Consider the following 7,305-nt stretch of genomic DNA (forward strand, 5'->3'; position numbering starts at 1 on the left):
AAACTCTGGGAGATAGTGAAGGGAAAGGGAGCCTGATGTGATGAAGTCCATGGGATTTCAAAAAGTTGGACACAACTTAGTGGCTAAATAATACCAAAAGTTAAAAAAGTAGGGAACACAAGAGGTAAGTTATAGACCTCTGACAGTGGAAGGATTCATTTGTATTTTAAATAATGTGCATCAATGTTCTATTTATTTGGATTATAGTTACCTGGGAAATCTCATGGACTGAGGAGCCTGGAAGGCTATAGTTCATGGGGTCGCAAAAGTCAGACATGACTTAGGGGCTAAACAGCAAATAATTACTAGATTTTCTCTAATAGAAATGTTGCCTCTTCCTGGGAACAGTTTTCAACATCTAGTTCTTAGTTCCCCTCTGATGTTCATTTTTCCTGCAGCTCATTTAATATTTATCAAGTCCAGAAAAAAATACATTGCCTTTTACCTCCAAATATTTCCTCCTACAACTGTTGTTTATTGTGTAGATGGTGTTTTGATATTCAAAACCCTCTTTTTGCCCATTGAATTTTGGGAATTTTTTTTTTTTTTTAATTTAGAAGCTTAGAATTGACTCTTTATCTTCCATTGTTCTCCAGTTACCTCCCATGCCTGAGGAAGAAAACCTAGATGGGCTTGGTTACTGCAAGAAATTGAAGTGGTGTGGAAATGTGAAGAGTTGGACATGACTGACTAATCGTGCATGCAGGCAAATGGATTGTGAAGAAAAAAAGAATTTTGTTAGAATGAAAAACGACATAGGACAATAAAAAAAATGTCTATACACATGAAAATGCACTAAAGGATATTGGACTAGTGATAGAAGCATCCTGCAGGAATGGTGTTGAGTAAATTCTGGAATGAAGACTGACATAAAAGAAGACAGAGTATATTCTTGGAATAATGGATAAAGGCAAGCTGAAGGTGCATTTCCTATGACAATCTCTAGAGAGTCAGTGATGTACAGGCTCATTTGCAGCAATTTTTTCAAAAATAGTTGCTGAGTGAAATACTGGACTTTAATTTATGCAACAATGCACTGACATAAACATATTGAAGAGTCAACATGGCAGGGACTAGGCTAGATTTTACTAGAGAAACAAGATAGGTGAGATCATCCCAAAGCCCTAGACAGAATGTCCTAATTTAATCAAGTTGAAAGGCAGGGCATGAGTAATGGCATTGGAAAGATAACGAAAATATTGCTTTCCAGGTGACCCTAGTGGTAAAGAACCCGCCCACCAATGCAGGAGACGTAAGAGATACTGGTTCTATCCTTGTGTTGGGAAGATCCCCTGGAGAAGGGCATGACAACCCATTCCAGTATTTTTGCCTGGAAAATCCCATGGACTGAATCCATAGGGTCCTAAAGACTCAGACACAACTGAAGCAACTCAGCATACAAGAAGGTGGGTTAAGATGGAGATTCTTTGAATCAATAAGTGACCTGTACACTAATGTACCTATGTGTATGTACTTCCTTTCTCAGATCTATTGCATCCATTGTCTAAGACAACATTTTTGGGGAATTTGAATGCAGTATTTTTCCCCTTCAGTATTCTTCAAGACAGAGACTCTCTAAGAATATTCCAGTTCTCTCTCCCAGGCTGCCACAGTTGTTTAAGCAGATATTTGAAGAACTGTCAGAATCAAGGGACAGAGAGTGGAAAGGGCAGACAAGGGAGCAGAAGGCAGTGCAAAAATATGGGAAGTGCTTCAGTAGCTGACCATTGTGCCAATTTCATGCTTTCACACCTTTGAATGAGTGTTCAAAGTGTTTCATTTTGAGAGCCTCAGACAGTGGAGCGCTGATTGTGATGGCTTCAGGCATTTCAGGGCACAGCTGGCCACTCGGCCACCCCTGTGTCCATGGCAGTTTTCTAAAAATAAGGGAAATAAAATATAGGTTATTTTCAGCTCTGATGGCTGAATTGCACTGTGAGAACAACTGCAGGACCAGTGTTGGGATCTTTCTTCCCCCTTCCTTTTGTTTTTCTTTTTTTCAAACACATCCAAAGCCACATCATCTTTGGAGAATATGATCCTTCTTTCAAATAGTATGAAAGAAACAGTAAGAAAGAAAAATGACATTTAGGATAAATAATGAATCCTGAGCCTTAGTTTTCCAATCTGTCTAGCCAGTCTCAAATTTTGTCTTAAAGGAAAAAAAAAATTAAAACAAAAAACTGAGGGACAAACAGTCTAAAAATAGCTTTTGATATGTTGTTGTGGTTTAGTGCTAAGTCTTGTCTGACTCTTTAGCAACTCCATGGACTGTAGCCAGCCATGGTCCTCTGTCCATGGAATTTCCCAGGCAAGAATACTACAGTGGGTTGCCATTTCCTTCTCCAGGGGATCTTCCCAACCCAGAGATAGAACGCAAGTCTCCTTCATTGGCAGGTGGATTCTATACCTCTGAGTGCCAGGGAATATGTTACACTTACTAAAAAATGAACAAGCAAACAATAAACCACTTTTAAATGAGTGGTTTTATATGAAATTATTATTTATTAAATTTAACTAAATTTTTATTGAATATATTTATATTGTTAGTTGACTACCTTTTAAAATAAATGAATATAGTAAATAATGTATTCCAAACTGTGTCTTCCTTTTTCTCCATTTGAGAGCTAGATGTCAGAAGGTCTGAGTTCTAGACATAATTCTGTTGCTTACTGGTTTGTGTTAAACTTGAAAAGTCAGTTTCTATAAGAGCTCATTTTTTCTTTTGGTAAAGTGAGAAAATATTTTTATAGTAACATAAAGTCATAGAATTTGTTAATACTTAAGGATTTTTAGAAGTCATTTGGTTAATGTATTTCATTTTACAGATGAGAAAGTTACAGGTCACACAGTTGGTGAAACATTTTAAATGAGAATCCAACTGTCCTAATGACTGACATATACACTTTACACATTATTGCCATCATCACTTTTGCTTCGTATAAATCTTTCACTTCTATAAATTCAGTCCACTTATTCCTACTCCAGCCACCAACATCACACTTTTAATTTATTTCCCCACAAATGACTACTATTTTAGAAATTTCTATAACGTCTACCTAGCAACATCATGAGCAAACCAAGGGCATCCTCGTCTCTGTAGTTTTCCCTGGCTGCCCTTGCAAACACAGTACCTTCTCCTTTGGGACTGCATTTCATCTAATAGCTCTATCACTTAAGCCATCCATTGACAAAATCAATGACTAATATAGGCTGTCTAGGGGAACTTGCCTCACTCCTACTTCTTTGTGTTCTCAGCAGCTAGAGCTGTGCATTCAGCCATAATTTCCTTATATGTAAAAGGAGAATAATAGTAACAGCTATTTTATAAGACGTTTGCGAAGATTAAATGTTATCGATACATATCAACTTAGACCAGCTTTTGACGTACAGTGATATCTCTATCAATCTTAGTAATTGTTATACTACTATTTGTTGTTGATGAGGATGACAATGATGATGCTTTGGGGAAGCAAAACATTGTCTTCCTGAGAAGTACTGACCAAATTCCCAAACACCACTTCTAATAGGGACAAGCTGAAAAGTAAAGAAATAATTAAGCTAAGTGCTTCTTCATCTTTCTTTAAAGAGAATTCTATCTCTCAGTTCCCTGAATACTTGAGATTGCCTGAATTTCTTAGAGCCAAATTGAAAATACAATAGGATGTATATTTCTAGAGCAATTAAGCTTTCATTGCTTTGCCTTAGGGTTCCGATTTCTTATACCTTTGATTCAAAGGTAATGAAAGTTGAAGATTGGTGAGATTTCTAGATTTTTTTTTTAAGGGTTTGATCCCCATAAATTTTAAAGACCTCTACATGTGTAGATAAGGCAGGGAGAAATTGTGGGGGGTAAGATACATGCTTTCTTTTTCATTAGACAATGGTAACAGAAATATCTTTCTTTATACCTGGAGCTGCTGGAAACTTACATGCTAAATTAGCAGCCACAAGTCATGTATCTTGTTACAATGGGGGGACTCACGAATGAAAGGCCGGATGAAAGGTATCCTCATCTGGGACTCAGGGTATTAGAGGTTTGTCACATTCTACTTCTTGGTATCGGAAAGACAAGTTATTTCTTGTTCCCAAGCTGAAGCTTCTTCATCTGTGATCTTCTTGAGTCCAACTTGACTTAGTTTAAGTTTAAAATTCTGAAAAAAGTAATATCTTTGGGTAGAATTTAACAGCCCCATTTCAGACCCAATATGGGCCAACTTTGTGCTGCTTGGCACCATTGATGCTTCCAGTAATGGACCAATGTTTTTGTTTCATCAACATCATGCTCAGAATTATAAATTCTGTGATAATCATATTTTATAAAAAACAAGGAGGGAGGGTATATTATCTTACTGGCCTAATTCTATATCACTAGACATGACAAGCAATCTTTTGTGCTTAGCCCAGTTAAACAACTAATTAATCAACACAGTGTGACTGAGGATGTTCGGGGAACCAACAAATTGTTGATAGTATGTAAAGGTGACCAGAAAAGAAGCAAGTCTTTTCCTATAGGGTGTCTTGTTTGAGAGATAAGCCTCAAATATATGAATATATATTGCCTAGAACTCTCTTCTCTTTCTTTACATTGCAAATGTATCTTTTAGCCACAAGTTAAATCAGTTTAAGGCATTGATGTAGAATAGTCTAATATGTTTGTATCATGTTATATAGGATTATTTGAAGAATCAGTCTGTTAGTACATAATTAACATAATTTGCACTCTTTGGAAACACTCATTGATCTCTTCAGAGATATTTACTCTGCATATCTACAGTACTTTATCTATAACCCTCTTGAGAAGACAAATGTATAACTTTATAGTTATGAATTTATACATACCACCTTTCCAATATACTATGTGACATTTAAAGATAAACATTTTATCTTCTATATATATATATCTTCTCTAAGGTTTACCAAAATACCTGATACATAAAGTGACTATATGTCCAATTAGCATAAGACAATTCTGGTTTATTATTGTAGCATAATTATAGCTAGCACTCCCCTTTACACATAACAGGGATCTTAGTATTTGATAGATTATTTGGTCAACCTACTTATACATATACATCCCCTATAAATATTTACATAAAGAATTCCCAGAATGAAACCCTCTCCCTTTATTGGGTTCTATATCCATGCTCATTTTCATTGTGGAACACTAGAGAACAGAAGACCTGTGATGAGAGCAACCAGCAGAATTACTTCAGGAACTATAAAGACATATGCATGCTACGTACTAAGTCCCTTTAATCATGTCCGACTCTTTGCAACCCTGAGGACTGTAGCCCACCAGTCTCCTCTGTCCACAGGATTCTCCAGGTGAGAATACTGGAGTGAGTTGTCATGCCCTCCACCAGGGGATCTTCCCAACCCAGGGATCAAAGTCATGCCTCTTATGTCTCCTGCATTGGCAAGTGGGTTTTTTACCACTAGTGCCACCTGGGATGTCCCACATAGATGTATAGCTTGATGTGAATTTGGAAGCTCTTTAACCTTCATTCAATGAAGAGATTTTTCTGCAGAATCCCTGAAGGAAGCCATACAATCTTGGTTTCTTTATGAATGTGATACAACTATATGTGTCTGCCAGGTTTTGTCCTATGTACTGAATTGTAGCACTACTAGAGCACATGTGTTGCTTGCATTCATGAAAAATAGAACTTATTTAAAGGAGACAGTACACAGAAACATCAAACACATAAACATATACTAGAATAATGATGGTTACTAGGAAATATAAAGGTTCATTGAGACCAAACAAAGATCCATATAGTCAAAGCTATGTTTTGTTTTTTTTTTTCCCGTAGTCACATATGGATGTGAGAATTGGACTATAAAGAAGGCTGAGGGTCAAAGAATTGATGCTTTTCAACTGTGGTGTTGGAGAAGACTCTTGAGATGGACTGCAAGGAGATCAAACAGTCAATCCTAAAGGAAATAAATCCTGAATATTCAATGGGAGGACTGAGGCTGAAGCTGAAGCTTCAATACTTTGGCCACCTGATGCGAAGGGCTGACTCATTAGAAAAAGACCCTGATGCTGGGAAAGATTGAAGGCAGGAGAAGGGGATGACAGAGGATGAGATGGTTGGATGGATTCACTTATCCAATGGACATGAGTTTGATCAAGCTCCAGGAGATGGTGATGGATGGGGAAGCCTGGCATGCTGCAGTCCATGGGGTCACAAAGAGTTGGACACAACTGAGTGACTAAACAACAACAAATGTAGATGGGAGTGACAAGGGTTCGGTGCAGAACTCTCAGGGAAAGTATCATTATTGTTTGGACTTGAATGATTAACAGAACAATGTTTGGAACGAGGGTGGAGGAAGAGTATTCCTAGATGAAGGACAACAGAGAGTGAAACATTGAAATGAAAAAGAGCTTAGAGATTTTAATAAACTGAAGGATGGCTAATAAACCCTAGTGGAATTTAAGATGGGGGTGAAGGTTGCTACAAAGTGATACTGAAGTGGGAGGACAGGACAAAGCATGTATACTTGGAAACACGACTGACTCTTGTACCACCTCATTCTCTAATGTTTCTTTGACCATGGGCAAGTTAACAGGCCCATACGGAAATTGTGCCGGAGGAAAAATATCCATATTTATAACCCACCGCCTTAGTGGGTTATAATCTTTAGAGTTTCCTTAATATTGAATATTTATTCATTCAAGAGGGTGGTGATTTCTATTTTAGCTAGAGTTAAGAGGAAGACCAAATTCATTATTTCAAAGTAAACCACTCCAGTCACTGGGACTGTCTACTCATCCCTTGCTCCTGCCCCCACTACCCCCACAATCTTTTTTTTTTTTTTAATTAAAAGAGGCATTTCCATGCTAATTGAACCTTTTTTCCTTGAGAGTCCCTCTGCTCTTGTAAAGCCTTCCTCTTCTGGAGCATTTAATCCCCAGCTTGAAGCATCACTGTTGATTGCAGTGAAGACAGTGATGTCACAAATGGGGGATTATGACTTCACAGGAGAAATAAGAGAGCAAGACAGACAGTTTCAAGAGACCAAGATCTTTTATTTATGAGAATGTCTCTATTAATCAAAAGGGGAGTGAAATACCAAACATATAGAAAATGACAGCAGAATTGTAGCTAAATAAAATGTTCTTCAAAATTATCCTGGCAATGTCACTTTCTCTTTAGAGGATTCCTGAGAAATGCTATTGCAGAGGATAGGTTTGAGATTCCAAATCTCCCTAGGCTCCACACTTGAGAAATACTTAGCCCTGGGGTAATTGAAAGTATAATCAGGCCAAGAGCAAGCTCTTCCCTGTCTTGCCTA

The 7,305-nt window shown here is 37.5% G+C and overlaps 1 long non-coding RNA gene across 1 annotated transcript; it reads right to left on the reverse strand.

Moving 5' to 3' along the window:
* Positions 1–535: 535 nt before the first annotated feature.
* Positions 536–6,907, reverse strand: LOC145534322 (uncharacterized). The gene is made up of 3 exons (XR_014074464.1): positions 6,861–6,907; positions 3,986–4,154; positions 536–1,877 (listed from the first exon to the last, which is right to left on the reverse strand). It is a non-coding gene; the product is annotated as an uncharacterized LOC145534322 (long non-coding RNA).
* Positions 6,908–7,305: the final 398 nt, after the last annotated feature.

Source organism: Giraffa tippelskirchi, chromosome 14 (genome assembly GCF_054371585.1).
Source record: "Giraffa tippelskirchi isolate mGirTip1 chromosome 14, T2T-mGirTip1v1.2.pri, whole genome shotgun sequence".
In the NCBI taxonomy this organism is placed as follows: domain Eukaryota; kingdom Metazoa; phylum Chordata; class Mammalia; order Artiodactyla; family Giraffidae; genus Giraffa; species Giraffa tippelskirchi.